This window comes from Dermochelys coriacea, chromosome 3 (assembly GCF_009764565.3).
Source record: "Dermochelys coriacea isolate rDerCor1 chromosome 3, rDerCor1.pri.v4, whole genome shotgun sequence".
NCBI classification, from domain to species: domain Eukaryota; kingdom Metazoa; phylum Chordata; order Testudines; family Dermochelyidae; genus Dermochelys; species Dermochelys coriacea.
In genome coordinates, this window is record NC_050070.1 from 174,625,359 (window position 1) to 174,642,991 (window position 17,633).

The window sequence follows — 17,633 nt, forward strand, 5'->3', positions numbered from 1 at the left end:
TGCTTCAGTTTACAGGATGGTCCATTAACAGAAAGTCAGTGTGTGAGCAGCATAGCTATTTTTGCTCTTTGGCACCACTTAGGTACCTACCCACCCCACTTCAGTAGACAGGGTGATGCAAAAACAATATGGCATAACTGAAATGCCCAGCTATCCAAAGGATAGATTCATAGATACTAAGGTCAGAAGGGACCATTCTGATCATCTAGTCCGACCTCCTGCACAGCACAGGCCACAGAATCTCACCCACCCACTCCTATGAAAAACCTCACCCATGTCTGAGCTATTGAAGTCCTTAAATCATGGTTCAAAGACTTCAAGGAGCAGAGAAGCCTCCCTCAAGTCAACCATGCCCCATACTACAGAGGAAGGCGAAAAACCTCCAGGGCCTCTCCAATCTACCCTGGAGGAAAATTCCTTCCCGACCCCAAATATGGCAATCAGCTAAACCCTGAGCATATGGGCAAGATTCACCAGCCAGATACCCAGGAAAGAATTTTCTATAGTAACTCAGATCCCATCCATCTAATATCCCATCTCAGGGGATTTGGCCTATTTACCCTGAATATTTAAAGATCAATTACTTACCAAAATCCCATTATCCCATCATACCATCTCCTCCATAAACTTATCGAGTAGAATCTTAAAGCCAGATAGATCTTTTGCCCCCACTGCTTCCCTTGGAAGGCTATTCCAAAACTTCACTCCTCTGATGGTTAAAAACCTTCGTCTGATTTCAAGTCTAAACTTCCTGGTGGCCAGTTTATACCCATTTGTTCTTGTGTCCACATTGGTGCTGATAATTGGCTCATTAATCAAATCCTTCTTTTAGAAGCAATTATTTAGACTGGAAATATCTCAGTTTTGACTATAGGAACAAGGGCAGTGTAAAACCTTCATTGTGAAACCAAACCTCTACCTGATTTCAGATTTATACTCAAAAACTGAACTAGCTGGGTTTCCTTCAGACTTTTTTTTTTCAGGCCTGCAAACCCTTCAACAAAGCCAGAACCAAAAAACCCTCTCTAGGTAGGTGTGACTCTATTGAAACCCAAGTGTTGCTGGTTCATTTTGGGTTTGATCGAAGTTTGTTGTGAAAAGTCACATGATGTTTATTACATGGCGGATCTTCTGGGCCTTTGATTGGATGAACCTACCTCACGTGATGCCATGCGGCTAGCCATCCTGCTATTTGTGGTTTGGTCTCCACACAGAAGGGCTGTGTTTAGCTGATCACAGTTTTGCCAACCCCCAGCGTCCAAATAGCATGAGCTACAAAAAAAAAAAAAAAAAAATCCTGAGAGCGTCTTAAATATTGGGAAATGTTTAAAATAATAAATGTTGGGTTCTTTTGATTTGTCACCTGGTGCAGGAGCATTTAGGGGTCACATTTTCCTATTTTTCTCCACAACCAGTAGGGCTAGAAACTTACATTTATTTTCAACTGAAAGCTGAAATTCTCAGGTCATAACCTGATTCCAGGAGCTGGACTTTAAGAAAAACACCAAACATCACAAGACTTGTGATACAATTGTGAGAGTTGGCAACCCAGAATTCTGCTTACAGACACACACAACACAGAATGTTTTGTAACTCTCTATGCACTTGGGGCCACAATCACCACCAATGTGAGTGCTGCTCCACTGAAGTGGATGGGCGTTTCACGCGTGAATGCCAGCAGTCAATCTGGCCCTTAATCATTATGGGCTGAATCTGAATCGCGGCTGTGCAAGGAGCTTTCTCCCTTTATGCCCCCATGCAGGAACCAACACAGACAAGCCCAGGGGAGGCAGGACCTGACACTCATCTCTCAGCAGATCTTGCTGACATGTAGCACCCTTCCAAGGAAGCACACTAGCTCCTTCTCTCCACACAGCCCCCAAGCAGGGCCTGGGCCCAGCGGGCATAGTCTGGCTATATGTGTAAGTTATGAGTGAGGCTGGCAGAGAGTAGCGGAATTGAGGGAGTGGCTTTTATAGAGGATGGATGTGGCCTTTGGCAAAAATTCCACTAGTATTAGCTCTTTGGCAAAGGGACCATCTCTTCCTGTATGTTTACGCAGCATCCTGCAGTGGAGCCTTGATCCTGATTGGGGCCTTTGGCCACTATCCTAATACAAATAATATTCCATCTCTCTGGGCAATGGGAATTATTAGTTTATCATCATGGTTTATTTTAAAAGCCAGAGATCCCTCACCATCAGGAGACACATGAACATACAATAGAAGCAGAGGCCTGGTTATTTTGTTCAGCAGCATGTACGGGGTGGCTACTATTTATATCATCTGATCCATAACAACTGCACCAACAATAATGAGGCCCCGGAATAGCAAGGCAACCCCTCATCCACAAATCCCCAATGCATAGGGCACTCAGAGATTACGGGGCAAGACCAGTACCAAAAACATCTGAAAGAAAAAAACCTCAGTAAGTGGCAACATTTTCAATAGACTGATGTTCAGCTCAGGGATCAGCGACGCAACACTATCTTCCTCACAATCCATTTCGTAACAAAAGAGTCTGACCTACGGATACCAGCCAGCAGCTGTATTAAAGAGGAATCGGAATTTAAGCTGTGTAACAGAGACAAAGGAGGAATCAGCTGCTGCAGCACTGGCCCATAGAGTGGCTACTGCTGGGACTGTAGGTAATACTTTCCGTGCATCTAAGAGATTTAGGAGCCTCAATCTCTGGTTTCAAAGGTGCCTAATTCACTTTGGAAAGTGGGACTTAGGCTCTAAAATGCTTTTGAAGAATGCAGCTTTTGTAGCACTGAACCTTGTGGTACTGAGAGGACAGACAAGGGTATCACTTAGGATGACATAAAACCTCCTGAGATACCCAGGAGAAAAGGATTACTGTCCCATAGTGGAAGCCAGCCTTTGGGCCGAATCCCACTTCTACTGAATTAAGAGTTGGTGTTGGAATGTGCAGCCCCCAACTCCAGCAGATGATGTATTTGGACTGGGGAACAAGATGACTTGGCTGGCCTCACTCAGGACTGTAGGAGTTGGACATATGTGACCCCGTCCCTCAAAGACATTGGGAGGGTTAAAGTCAACTAGCTGCCCACTGGCTCCTGCAAACCATCAGAGGCCTGAGGTTGCAGGCCACTGGATTCCCCACCAAAAAGCACACCAAAAAGTAAGAGGGATTTGAGGTGACTCTCTGCAAGTGGCTTTTGGTCAAAACTATACAGAATTCAAGCAGCTACAATTTGCTGTTAGTTTTAGAGATCTGTGATACCCAACATTCAAAGTGAAACTGAGCGGCAACAGACCAACATGAAATGAATGAATCCTTGATATGTGCATGGCCTACTGATTAAAACCCTAGATTAGGAGTGAAGAGATTGGGGTCCTAATCCCAGTTTTGAAATTGACACTGGGCAAGTCACCTGCAGTTTCTCAAAAGTGGGTTCTGATGTTGTGTGTCTCAGTTTTTTTGTATTTCTCTTGGACTCAATTCTGATCTCTCAAACACCAGATTTACTCCACTGCCTTTTCATTTACACCTGTGTGAGATTAGAATCAGGCTTCTTGGTGTTTGTTTTTTTTAAAAAAACAGGAAAGCACCTAAATCTGTGGCTTATTTTGAATATTTGGACTTAACTTCGCTGCCTCAGTTTCCCATCTGTACAACAGGGAGATGATCCTTAGCTGTTTCTAAGGATGTTGTGAAACTTAATAAATATTAGTGAAATGCTTTGAGAGATTTGGGCAGAAGGTGCTGAGTAAATTCAAAGTATTTTAAATCCTCTGTGGCTTACTGTACACTTAGGATTGTCTGAAATTCTCCCACTCTTCCTATAGCACTGGGGCAGTCCCACTGGTACTAGGGATTGGTGGGAGCATGGAGCATTAGCAGTGATGGGCTTTTTAGCCACTCTGATATCTAGCCTTCATCCAAGCACAGTGACAAAACACCAGCAGTTCTGAGAGATTCGACTACACAGTCTGTGCCACCAGCATTAGCTATGGTGAGGAACCTGGGGGGGAAAAATCAGAGAATATGTTTGTAAAACCACAAAAATTGGTAGGCAGAAATTAAATAGGGAAGGGTAGGCCAATAAGGTGCTTTTAAATTAGACTTTGAAATTGACTAGGTTTCAAGTTGAACACTAGATATATGATCTAGTTTTGACTATGACAACAACTGATGGAGCACATAAAACCCCAAGTCAAGGGTTTTTTTTTAATATGTACCAAAAAATGGCCTGGTTCTTTCACTGCATTCAATACTAAAAGTTTTGATGAACATCAAGGAGAATTATCTGTAAAATAAAGACTTTTGTATATCTCTGGTTCCTCATTCTAAATAGTCTGAGAAGCAGAGGGAAAAAAACAATTCAGGCATCAACATTGACTTGGCCAAAGGTCTCCATATTACAGATACACCACTGTTATATTTTACATAGCTTTAGGAAGCGTGGCAGTCATTTGACCTACCAAACAGCGAGCACTTTTGATGCAAGGCCGAATTGTCACTTATGCTTTGTCACGCCATTTAGCATCAATGATTGCCTGAACTCTTCAAGGAACTATGCTAATGTCCTGATTTTGCTTTTGTCAGTACCAATGCTAATCTACATTGAAACAAGGCTGTCAAAAATGTTTTGATGGTCTCTTTCCTGGACAACATGTGGTCTGTTCCCTGGTTGTCATGAAAGTCTGCATTCAGGGGAAGCCGGGCCTAGCATGTGGATCCCCTTGGCAGCAGCTGGGACTCCCCTGTTAAGGATGCCCATCAAACCCTCACCCTGACAAGCCCACCTCCCCTGCATCTGTACCACCACAATGAGCTCCCTACTGAGCCCCACCCACCTGGACCCCCTCCCAAATGAACCTCCCCTCCCCTCCCCCCAGACTTCCCCCCCACTGCCCCGCTGAGCTCCAACCACTTTCACTTGGTCCTCCCTGCAGACTCCCATTGTCCCTGCACCTGGAACCTCCCTCTGCATCCAGTTCCTCTATTAAGCTGCCTGCACCCGGACTGCCCCACACAGAACCCTCTTACCCCCATCAGGATCCCCACACTCTAAGTCCCTCTGCACTTGGATCCTGCTGCCAGGCTGAGCCTCCCTGCCCACATCTAGTGTGCTTGGTGCAAAAGCGGGCTGGGCCCCAGGGTGTTTCTGTGGCAGGCATGGCCTTTGTGCTGTGTCAGGGTCAGGTTCAGCCTCACTGCCAAGTCCCTGTCCTAGGCGGGTGGGGGAGGCTGCAGGGTGATCTCCCACCTCCATGCAGCCAGTGGCCTGTGCTCCCCACTGCCATGGTGCAGCTTCCACATTTATTTATTGTAAAAAAAAAAAAATGCAGAATTTTAAAGTATTATGCACCGAATTTGATGCAAAATTCCCGCAGGCATATGGGGCGCTGTACAGCTGTGATGGTGGGACTGTGAAGGGGGTGCTGGACAGTAGGGGATCTGTGGGTGGAGGAGCTGGACAGGGGGTATGGTGTGCAGGGTACTGTGCAGTTGTGGTGGGAGGAGTCTCTGGGCAGGGGGCGGTGGGCATAGGGATCTGTGGGGGAAATATCTGGGTGAGGGGGTGCTGGGCATAAGGGCAGGGCACCGGGCAGGGGGGCTGTGTGGAAGGGGTACACTGGCAGTGCAGGGCTGGGCGGGCCAGTGTGTGTCTAGCAGTTGTGGGTTTGTAAACAGCGCCCCTGTGCTGGGCTGAGTGGGGCCACTCCCACTGTCCTGTGCCTCATTGCCCCCAACTGGCCCCCCTCGCTCTGCAGACCACCCCCCATTACATGCCCTATTTCCCCATTGGGGGCCCACAAATATGTTTGGCGCTGGGCCTACAAAAAGTTAATCCAGTCCTGGGTATTGCCAATTCCAAGTGCTGAAACATTATGAGATAATCTCATGATTTCAGACAATTTTTTAAAATGTGGGTTCTTTATTTGTCTACTGGTTTTTGAGCCTTTAGGGTTTGAGTCTTCTAGCTCTTCTTAGGCAATCATGAAGACCAGAAATGTGTGGGATTTTTTTTTTATAGCTGATAGTCTCATATAACACAACTCCAGGAGCTGGGTCTTTAATAAAAACACCAAATATACGCCACATGATAAAACTGAGAGTTGGCAACACTATCAGACAGGATTTCAGTGTAACTGCCTTTTGAAAAAGGTCTCTGGAAAAAGCCCCTCAAAAGCTAAGTAGCTGTCAAGCCCATTTCCATATAAATGGATAATTGAGGTTTTTACAAACCCACAAATGCTAGACACACACTGGCCCGCCCAGCCCTGCACTGCCAGTGTGCCCCTTCCACACAGCCCCCCTGCCTGGTGCCCTGCCCTTATGCCCAGCACCCCTCACCCAGATATTTCCCCCACAGATCCCTATGCCCACCGCCCCCTGCCCAGAGACTTCCCACACAGATCCCTATGCCCAGCACCCCCTGCCCAGAGACCCCTCCCACCACAACTGCACAGCACCCTGAACACCATACCCCCTGTCCAACTCCTCCACCTACAGATCCCCTACTGTCCAGCACCCCCTTCACAGTCCCACCATCACAGCTGTACAGTGCCCCATATGCCTGTGGGAATTTTGCATCAAATTTGGTGCATAATATTTTAAAATTCTGAATTTTTTTTTTACAATAAATAAATGTGGAAGCTCCACCATGGCAGTGGGGAGCACAGGCCACAGGCTGCATGGTGGTGGGAGATCACCCTGCAGCCTCCCCCACCCACCTAGGACAGGGACTTGGCAGTGAGGCTGAACCTGACCCTGACACAGCACAAAGGCCATGCCTGCCACAGAAACACCCTGGGGCCCAGCCCGCTTTTGCACCAAGCACACTAGATGTTGGCAGGGAGGCTCAGCCTAGCAGCAGGATCCAAGTGCAGAGGGACTTGGAGTGTGGGGATCCTGATGGGGGTAAGAGGGTTCTGTGTGGGGCAGTCCGGGTGCAGGCAGCTTAGTAGGGGAACTGGATGCAGAGGGAGGTTCCAGGTGCAGGGACAATGGGAGTCTGCAGGGATGACCAAGTGAAAGTGGTTGGAGCTCAGCATGGGGGGAGGGGGGGAGGTGAGGTTCATTTGGGAGGGGGTCCAGGTGGGTGGGGCTCAGTGGGTAGCCCATTGTGGTGGTACAGATGCAGGGGAGGTGGGCTTGTCAGAGTGAGAGTTTGATGGACCTCCTTAACAGACGAGTCCCAGCTACTGCCAAGGGGATCCACATGCTAGGTCCGGCTTCCCCTATCCCCTTCTCTTCCCCCATCATCCCCACTGCCTCTTTCCTCCTGCCCCCAGTTCCCCCATCCCCTTCTCTTCCCCATCCTGTGCCCATCTCCTCCCCAGGCTTGGGGGGCAGGAGGGGAAACCGCCCCTCAGCACGAGCCAGCCAGAGTGGAGCGGGCTGGGGCCGGATTGCTCCACTTCCCCCCGCCCAGTCATTGCAGGGTGGGCTCGACCCCACACTCACGGGGCAGCAGGAAGTGGAGTGACCAGGCCCCAGTCCGCTCCACTCTGCTCCCTGCCTTGGGACGGGGGGGGGGGTGTGTGTGTGTGAACCACCCCCCATCACTCACCGGCAGTGCAGAGTGGGTTGGGGCTGGGTCGCTTCACTTCCCACCGCCCCGTGTGTGCAGGCGTGACCCCTGCTGCAGTTCCCCAGAACATTGCTCAGGGTCAGGGCTAGAGTGGGGGGCAGGACGGGGGTAGGAAGTGGCCAGGCAGGGGCAGATTTCCTGGCCAGCTTGGGGATCGGGCTGGCCGGGGCCCCTTCGCACCCTGGGCCCAGAGCCATGATAAACCCGGTACTGGCAATACCAAGTGCTAAAATGGGCTGAGAACTGTGTTACCCAATCTGCACCATAAGCCAGGGTTGATACAATATTGCCAAGCCCTAAAGTCATGAGCCAGACCAAAACCAACAAAACACAAAAGGCATTTTTAAGAAAGATATTTATATTATAATAGTTTGGTGTGTCTTGGTTTTTGAACAGCCCCTGCCCACGCCCAGTGAATGTCAATTAATGTTGTCAACTCTCCCAAATCCGAGTTTGATGATTTTTGGCCTCACTCTTGCAGGAGCTCTTGCTGGCTGCCTGATGGAGCAGAGCTTGGAGCTTCGCCCCAAACGTCAACATTCAAATTAATTAATTCTGTACTGTCCCCCCCGCACCTGTTCCCTAGACCCACACATAAATTCAGCTCCCTCATCTGCCTTTCTTCACCACACACATGCACCCTCCCAAGTCTGGGTGTGTTGCCACAACATCCTCTTCTCTCCCTTCCAGGGCTGGGTATTGCAGGGAGGAAGGAGCTAAAGCGGGAGCAGAGCTGCTGGACTCTTTCTACAATCTCCTCCCCTCTTCCCCTTTTGACAGAGGAGTGTCAGCTGCAGGAGGAAGGAGAAGAGCTCAACCTGCCTCCTGCAGCAACTATGATTGACAGCTCTTCCTCTAGAGGCAGGGAAGTGGTGAAAGTAGCCCATCAGAGGGGGTTTCTTCTCCAGGCAATTCACTAGCAGGCTGGAGCGTCTAACTTCATTGCAAGACTGGCTCTAGCCCCAGCCAAACTCCTATGACTCAAAGAAATGACGTGAGCTGTAGCTCACGAAAGCATATGCTCAAATAAATTTGTTAGTCTCTAAGGTGCCACAAGTACTCCTTTTCTTTTTGCGAATACAGACTAACATGGCTGCTACTCTGAAAGAAATCATGGGAGCTAGCAAGACTGAAATACAGTCAGGCATCACATAGGTTGGCCTTCCCTGTGTGCGTGAGGCTAAAGTACACAATATGCAGCCAGGTTAACAATAAGAGGCATATCCAGGCCTACAGTACAAACTTTTTAACCTAACCTGCACAAATTTCACTTTAAATCTGTTTCATTTTTCCCCTCTTAAATATCCAAGTCAACAAAAAAGGCAACTGAATGCAACATGCACAAATGCAACTAGTTTACACAAAGGTCAGGCACTGAGAAAAACTACTTATTAACTATTTTTGAAGGTTGACACTTAATAGTCACACTAGTAAATATAAATGTTCTTGGCAAGTTATGTGCTGTGCCCCTGGAGGTGCAGCACAGACAGCCCATGGGTAGGTGGGGCAATGGTGTCCTTAAGACACCTTTGAACCCTTTGTTGGGTGCTGGTACAGCCCACACATGATTTAGAGCAGCCTCAGGGGTGGCTCTAAATTACAGCAGCCATGCCTGGGCAATGAGGGGGGGGTCACACCACAAGCTAGAACTGCCCCCAATCCTGTAGCAGAATGTACTAGGAGAACTCTCCTCCCTGCCCCTATGACAGGGCTTACAAAGGAGCCTGTGTAGACCTGACTGTGGTAGCCCTGTGCAGTGCTCACACAGAGAAAATTCTCTCCTAGCTGCCTGAGGTGTTTCTGGCCCCTACACTACTGCACTAGTGTACATGGGCTGTGGTGGGGAAGAATTCCTCCAGTTACATGTGCAATGTGAGGGCGTTATTACTATTAGAAGAGTAACTTTTTTCCATTTTCTGGCTCATAACCATTTGCATTTTGAGAGCATTTGATCAATCATAATTGAGACTCCATTACTGCAAAGGGCCCTGATGCCTGTGCAGAATCCCAGTGAAGACAATGGAACTTCAGGTGGGCGTGAAGATGAATCCCTTAGCAGGAGCCCGCCATAGCTGTGTGTATAGGTAGACACACATAGTGAATATAACAGGTGATATTTGAATCTCTCACATACATCATTAGTAAGAGGTGGCAGCACCTCTGATTATTAAGGTTATTATTCCATTATAAGACCTGGTTTTCCATTGCTTAGAAACTTTAACCATTTGGACTGAAGTTTCCCATATTAAGTGTCTACTTCAGGCTGAAATGTTTTGGAAAGTTTCAGCCAAAATGTTCAGCTCTTTCAGAGAAAGAGACTAAGGAAAAAGGTTTTGACCGTATTAGAAGTTTCTGTTCACCCTTCCTTTGACTAGCAGGGACATGCTGGCCACCACTTTCAGCAGCTCCCATTGGCTGGGAACGGGAAACCACTGGGAGCTGCGGGCAGCTGCGCCTGTGGACGGTCAACGTAAACACTGTCTCATGTCCCGCCAGCGGATTACCCTGATGGGTGGTAGGTTGCCCACCACTCCGTTAGCAGGAACAGCAAAAGGCACATCCCTGACACAGCAGCCACCCCTCTAAAAAATTAAAAGTCCTTGCTCCAAAGCCTACAGTTGCTAGAGCTAATCAAAGCTCTAGAGGTTGCCCACTACTGTGCTAGAGTTTACCCAAATGTAGCAAAGTTATAAACCATTAAAAATTGCACTTTGCACATACTCAGGAGAGACTTAGGTTTTAGCAGCTAAAATCTTTGAAGATGCTATCCATACTGGGCATGCTCCAGCCCACAGCTGAGCTGGACCTTCCCTGCAATTACTTCATTGGACTACTGAGGTATGGGCCGGGACCAGGTATCTGAACTGAGATCACAGAGAGTCTCTCTCGTGTACTCTCAGTGACTCCTTGCTAGGCCCAGGCAGCATGGAAGAGGAAGCTGCCCGATTCAAATACAGAGGTGGACAAGAGCAATGCTTGCAGAGAAGCGGCGGGAATGGTTTGGGACAGGGAGCCAGGAGAAGAGGAGAAGTGAGGGAGGGGAAAGAGTGGAAACTGGTGACAGGAAGGGAGAAGGAAACAGACTGGCTAAGCAATGTGTAGGTGTGGGAGTCAAAGGGCTCAGGGAAAGAGATTGTGAGAGAAATGGAGCCACAGATCTGAGTCTTCCTTCCCTGTCCTCTATAACCCCATCCCTTCCCATTTTGCTTAGTGCCTCTGTAGCAGGATTGATTCACCACTGGTGGGCACCTCAGGGCTTGGTGTGGCATAACAACTCTTTTCTCTTTAGCAGCCTGTGCTGACAGTCGCTCCACTCTCATGGTGGCCTGCCACACCTCAGAATTTAACCCTCCAATCAGGTCATTTCAAAGTCTCTCCCAGTCTAGAGAAACAAAAATCCAACAAATAATTCCAAGGCCCTGTGTCAGGACCTGGATCCTCCCTGTATTCCTTGCCATTAGTCTTTCCTCAGGCCCTTTCCCCAACCCCTTCCTGCAGCCACAATATGCAACACCTCCCACAGCTTTGCCCCAGAGCTACGGTTCCTCCCCTTTTGTGAGGGTCAGCCACAGGAGCATACCTGGAAGGCATAGAATTGAACTATCTCCACTTTCTAGTGCTAAGAGGAAGATAGCAGAGGTCTCCCCTCTCTCCCTGCAGCCTCTCAAATTTCAGTCCAAACACACCTGTGGTTTTACTATCACTAGCTCTTGGACTTCACTGCCTCCAGCTTGCTCCTGACTCAGGACAACCACCCTCTAGCCCCAGGCTTCACTGACTCTAGCTCAGAGGGACCCATTTCCAGCCCCAGGCTTTTTTCAGCCTATCAGAGAAAACTCCCCACTATCTCTCATCTCTACCTTCTCCTCCCTAGCCTTCTTTTCCCACTACCCTGCTTTCCAACCTTTATGAACACCCAGTGCCTCCCCAGCTGGTTTGGATCACCAGTTATACCGAACAAACACCCCTGCAGGTGCCACCCACTGGCCTAATTTGGTTCAGGCTCCTGTTAACCCTTTCTCTGCCTCTGAGGGGTACACACCTCAATAAACCTAAGTAACCCCCCACCCTCACCCAGTTGTGGCACTAATATGACATTTGCTGCCATCACATTGGTCACTCTGCTTGTGTATTCTGCCTCTTCCCACACTGTTGCAAGCTGATTGTAAGTGCGTCAGGACAAGGCCCATCCCCATTCTGTGTTTGTATGGTACCTGACACAGTAGGCGCCCAGTCTCAGTTGACCCTTAAGCACTACTCTAATAAACGTGATTAATAATAACAGAGGATGGTGTAAAAAGAAAAGGAGTACTTGTGGCACCTTAGAGACTAACAAATTTATTTGAGCATAAGCTTTCATGAGCTACAGCTCATAGGATGGTGTGATGCATTATCAGCATGAATTTGAGATGGCCACGTTACGCAATGATATGAAGCTCTCTTTTCTACCTGTGCAGGGTAGCAAGAATCTCAAAGTTCTGATATTTCTACATATAGAAAAGGTCTCAGTAGCCCAGGACTAAATCTTCTCCAGCCTGGGTTTCAGCCTGAGGTAATCTAGAGAGAACTGTCCACATTTTGGGAGAGAAGGAGGAAACATTTCTGGAGCAAGCAGAGTTTTTTTCCTCCTCAGTGATGGGTCATACAAATCGCACTGGTGATATGGCTTACTTTAGCTGCTGTGAAATAGCATGAGATTTTTTGCACTGGTCTGTGGTGAAAAGAAGATGTTTTTGCTGCAGAAAATAATGGCAACAGGAAGTGAGACCTATCCCTAGGCCAGTGGAATGTGACTACTTAATCACCCCATAAAGAGGAAACTACATGTCATTGAAGTACATACATACATACACATACCCTTTTGATGTCATTCTCCTACTTTTCTTGATGCCTGTGTTGCTTTAATGTCCTAACCCCTTAATATAGGGAGAATTTTGTCCTAGTTCAGAGGGCTCACACACGGCCTTAAACCCAACTTAAAACTTTGAACATTGAGCCTGAGAAGTATGGGTTCATCCCCCATGTTTGCTCCATCCTAGCCTGCAGCATTTACAGTGGGGATGAGCTACAAGTTCTATATACAGGTGCACAAGAGGTCCTCATATGCTGCAGTCACTCTGCCAACAGTGCGTGAAAAGTTGTTGTGTGAGGAACATTGTGATCTTTGACTGTGTGAACTGATTCTCCAAAGTAGACATACAAGCCACTGAGAGCAAGATCCCACCCATTCAACACCACTGCTTTCACCTGGGTCATAGGGGTGTTGAGGAGGCTGGCATTTGACCCAGTGTGTGTCACTCTGGTTTCCATATCACTGGACCTCCCTGTGCCCTGCCTACACTAGTGCTTCCATGGGTAGAACTGCACCGATGCTAGACCAACATGGGAAAAGCGCTACAGTAAACGAGGCCAGCGTATGCAGGCATCCTATATGGATGCACTACAAGGATGGCTTACAGCCATCCCACTGCAAGTAGCAAGCTAGTCACATATCCAAAGCTGAGCAGTGTCAGGCCAGGTCAATATTTGGATGAGAGATCTAGTAGAAAAATCCACTCTGCTGCGAGATTAGGCTGTGGTGAATCACTACATGGCATATCCTTCCTCAACAGGAATGGCCGCTTGGCAGGGCCAAAGACATTGGATGGGCAGGGCTAGGGCTCTGAGGTGGCACCCAGCATTCTCTGTCTCTCTCAGGTGCTTGGCTGGCTGTTTCTTGCTCACCTGCTCAGGATCTGACTGAACTCCATGTGTGGGGTAAGGAAGGAATTTCCCCCCAGTCAGATTGGCAGTGAGCTTGGGGTTGTTTGCCTTCCTCTACAGCATGGGTTGCAGGTCACTTACCAAGAATATCTGGTATATCTCCCTAAATCATTTCCCTGCCATCCCAGGGGCCTCAGGCACTAGTGTACCACCTCTTTTCTGCCTGTGGCACATAACAGTTTAGACCTGTGTAGGCTATACTACTTTGGTCTAATTTTGGCCTTGGGTGGTGGTGGTGGCGGCCTGTGATATACAGGTCAGATTGGATGAGCAGGCAGCTCCTTCTGCCCTTAATCTGTGACCGTATGCCCCTTTCTTTCTAGGTCACTGTGGAACCAGCGTCTCAGCAGGGTGAGAATTGAAGCTCTTTGGGGCAGGGACTGTCTTTTTGTTCTGTGTTTGTACAGCACCTAGCACAAGGGGCTTCTAGGTGCTTTGGTAATACAAACAAACAACATTGACATGGTCCTTAGCACTTGTAGTCATGAAAGATTACACAATACTTTCACAAGAACAGGGGTCTTCATCCCACAATCCTGCCCAAAGTCCATATCACTTTTTTTTTTAAAGGGGGGTGGAAGGAGGGAGGAACCACATAAAAATATACTTGCCCTGCAACTTCTTTGAGAACTGAGGGAGAGACACACAGGTTGGTAAAAAAGAAGGCCTGTAGTGGCTCTACCTAAGTGTTCTGGTGGCAGCAGGGGGGAGAAGGGGAAGGCAAAGCACTGAAAAAAAAATCAGTATCTGGATAAAACTCTTTTCTCCTTTGGACTTGCTACAATCCTTGACACAAGCTTCTTTGTGATGGGGAGAAGAGATGTGAGGAGGCACTGAATGGGACACCAAACAGGGGGAGTCTTCAGGGATAAGCCATCCACTCACTGAGTAAGATTTAGGCCTCTCTGAGACTCAGTTTCCCCACCTATAAAATGTAGACAATGATACCCTCCTTTCTAAGGCACTTTGAGACCCATGGATGGAGCTCCCTATGTTAAATGCAGTATGATCTGTTAGTTAGGAAGTAACACCCGTGCTGTTAGAGTCTTTTAGCTCCAGCCTCCTTTTCCCATCAAAGTGCACTTTCAAGAAAGCCTCCTCACCTGCCAGAAATTGATATTTGTCTGTTGGCTTGTCCTGAGTATGTTTCAAAACCTTCACCATCCCCACTGCACCCAAAGCAGCTCAGGACTAATGACACAGAAATCTCTCTTCAATGACTATTTATACAATCGGTGGGTGAGGGGGCTTAATACAAATTGATTCCCGAACCACCCTCCTCATTAAGGATCAGATTCTGTCAGCCTCTCCCTTAGGGCTTGTCTACATGGGGAAATTGGCTGGGACAGCTTCTAATGAAATAACTATTCCACTGTAGCTAGTCTGGTATAACTCTTCTGGGTGATACTCTGAGACATTCTATTCCAGAGTAAAAGTGACTTTGTTCTGGAATAATTCCTCCTTTTTGGAAGACTCTCTGGGTGACTATCAAATATTAATTATGTAAGCTCTTTGGGGCAAAGTTTGTACAGTACCTTGTATACTGGGGTCCTGGTTCAAGACTGGGGCTCCAAGGTGCTATCCAATAATAAATAAATAAAAAGTATCCAGTTTTTAGCCAGGAGAACCCAGCCTCTGTTAAATGCAGTCTCTGCCCAGTGGGTAGGCAACAATATGCAATAGGGGGTGTGCGTCTCACCTGGCTTCACTGGACTGAAATAAAAACAAAAAAGGAAAACATATTTTTTTTTTAAAAATTGCCTTGGGATTTAGTAAACAAACAGTTGATTTTGCATCAAGGAGTTAATGCCAACACAACAGCTGGCCTTCATAGTGGATTTACTAATATGGCAACTTGTAATTAACACAAGGTCATCACTAAAAATTACCAGGCCAATTTGCTGTTAAATAGCTTCCTCCTGGGGACAGATCCTTGATGGTGGAGGAAATTTTGCATTGTGTTGAGAGAGACAGACAATCTGGGCAAGAGCTGTGCTTCCCCAGGGAAGACCGGATCACCATAAGGGGCTTCCCCCTCCCACACATGCATACAGCAGAACTCATCCTCTCCCAAAGCCTATTCACAAACAGAAATCCTCTCCACGCACTGGCCCTGGAGAGGGAACTGGCCTTTTGTTCCCTTGCAGATTGAAATGCTACAATAAAGCTCAACATTTAAGCCCTTTGAAGGCTCACATTGAGGTCATTGGGGATGAATGGACGTGTATAAAGAGAACTTTTTTCAGAGTAGCAGCCGTGTTAGTCTGTATTCGCAAAAAGAAAAGGAGTACTTGTGGCACCTTAGAGACTAACAAATTTATTAGAGCATAAGCTTTCGTGAGCTACAGCTCACTTCATCGGATGCATTTGGTGGAAAAAACCACCACCAAATGTTTTTTCCACCAAATGCACCCGATGAAGTGAGCTGTAGCTCACGAAAGCTTATGCTCTAATAAATTTGTTAGTCTCTAAGGTGCCACAAGTACTCCTTTTCTTTTTATAAAGAGAACTGTGAGTCAGTCAGGCTTCCCTTCTCCCCTCCCCCCCCCCCCCCGTTACTCTGTGAATGTGAGTGGGGGCTTCTTAAGAAAGAGAAGTACAAAAGAAAACAAGAGACACTTTTTGGCCAGATTCTGTCCTCCACCACATGCACACAACTTCCTCTGTGTATGTCAGGGAAGAACGTCCCCCATGCGACGGATTAAATTGTCCTTGGCCCTTCTGTGCAGGAGTGAGAGGCAGAAGCAATGTATGTCTTGGGCAAGGACCAGGGAAGCACACAGACTGCTCCCTCTTAGAGCCCTTGTGGGTGAAAGTTGCCTCAGCAGATGCTGGGAGGAGGTAAGGACATCCATCACTCCCCAGCATCTCTGCACTGGCCTACAGCGTGGAACAAGCAACTCAGGGGAAGAAGGCTGCACCAGCTGAAATGATGGGGAAGCATGGGTGCACGTCAGGGAGTGGGGAAGGGACTGAGCCTCCTGTAACATGATCTCTTCCATGGTTCTCTCCGCAGTGCTGGCCTGGGCCTTAATTGCTTAGGCTAAAATCCTTCTGCTAAGGCACAGCCCCCAGGTGACTGGGGGACTTTGAGCAGAGTCTGGGGAGGAATCTCCCACCCCTCAGGTAGTGCAGTTGCTCCACAGTTCAGTGGCAGGAAAGCATCTAATACCACCCACAAGACTGGAGGAGGCACAGAGAGGCAGATGCTCCGCACCCCCCTGCTTCTCCCACTCTTCTCTTGCATGAGGGTATTTTTAGTAAAAGCCATGGACAGGTCAAGGGCAAGAAACAAAAAAACACAGCCTGTGATCTGTCCATGACTTATACATAAATACTTCTGACTGAATCTTGGGGAAGGGGGGCACTGCTGGGAGGGGGACCACAGCACCAGTGGCTGGAGCGGGGAGTCCGGGGGGCCAGCAGCTGCTCTGGCCATTGCTATGGGTGAGCCCCAGGGCCAGCCACTGCTCTGGCTACCCCAGGACCCCTGCTCAGGCGGTCCCCGGAGCCAGTCATATTGGAAGGTGGTCCCTGAAGCTAGCTGCCTGGGGCCGCCAGAGCAGCTGCCAGAGCTGCGGCCGCTCCAGCAGCAGCTAGTGAGGTTGGCTGCGGGGCCGCCTGAGTGGCTGGCTGCAGAGCTGCTCCAGCAGCAGCCAGTGTAGCTAGCTCCATCGCCACCTGAGCAGCTGGCCCCGGGGTCAGGCACACTGGCCACTGCAGAAGTCACGGCGGTCGCAGGAAGCCATGGAATCTGTGACTTCCATGACCTCTGTGACAAACTTGGAGCCCTACTCATGGGGGTTTCCACACCAGCAGAGGAGGGGGCAGGATAGTGGTTTGAGCATTAGCCTGCTAAACCCAGGGTTGTGAGTTCAATCCTTGAGGGGGCCATTTAGGGATCTGGGGCAAAAATTGGGGATTGGCCCTGCTTTGAGCAGGGGGTTGGACTAGATGACCTCCTGAGGTCCCTTCCAACCTTGATATTCTATGATTCTATTCTATGATTCTATGATATGTCACTTGAATCAGAATGCTTCAGTGGAGTACTAGACCCAGCAACGGTTTTCTTCCCTTTCCAAGTGTCTGCTAAGTGACCCTGATATTCACTCTTCCATATTCCCTCCGATTTAGTTTTCCAGTCCTCACAGGGCAGCAGCCCCAATCCAGCAGCAATTCCTCACACCAGGAGGAGGGAGTGCACTAAGAGGCCTTCTATCCTGCTGTATTTGGGATGATGCAGGATAAAGGCCCGCTGAGTGGCTACTGACGTCTGTTCCTGCATGGGGCCATACACGTAACG

General features: G+C 48.4%; 1 long non-coding RNA gene across 2 annotated transcripts; it reads right to left on the bottom strand.

Moving 5' to 3' along the window:
* Positions 1–804: 804 nt before the first annotated feature.
* On the bottom strand, positions 805–14,537 carry LOC122459132. 2 transcript variants are annotated; one of them, XR_006279597.1, is made up of 3 exons: positions 14,434–14,537; positions 10,804–10,949; positions 805–1,272 (listed from the first exon to the last, which is right to left on the bottom strand). It is a non-coding gene; the product is annotated as an uncharacterized LOC122459132 (long non-coding RNA). The 2 variants fall into 2 exon arrangements; XR_006279596.1 differs by lacking the exon at positions 14,434–14,537 and adding an exon at positions 11,148–11,432.
* Between the last annotated feature and the right edge of the window lie 3,096 nt (positions 14,538–17,633).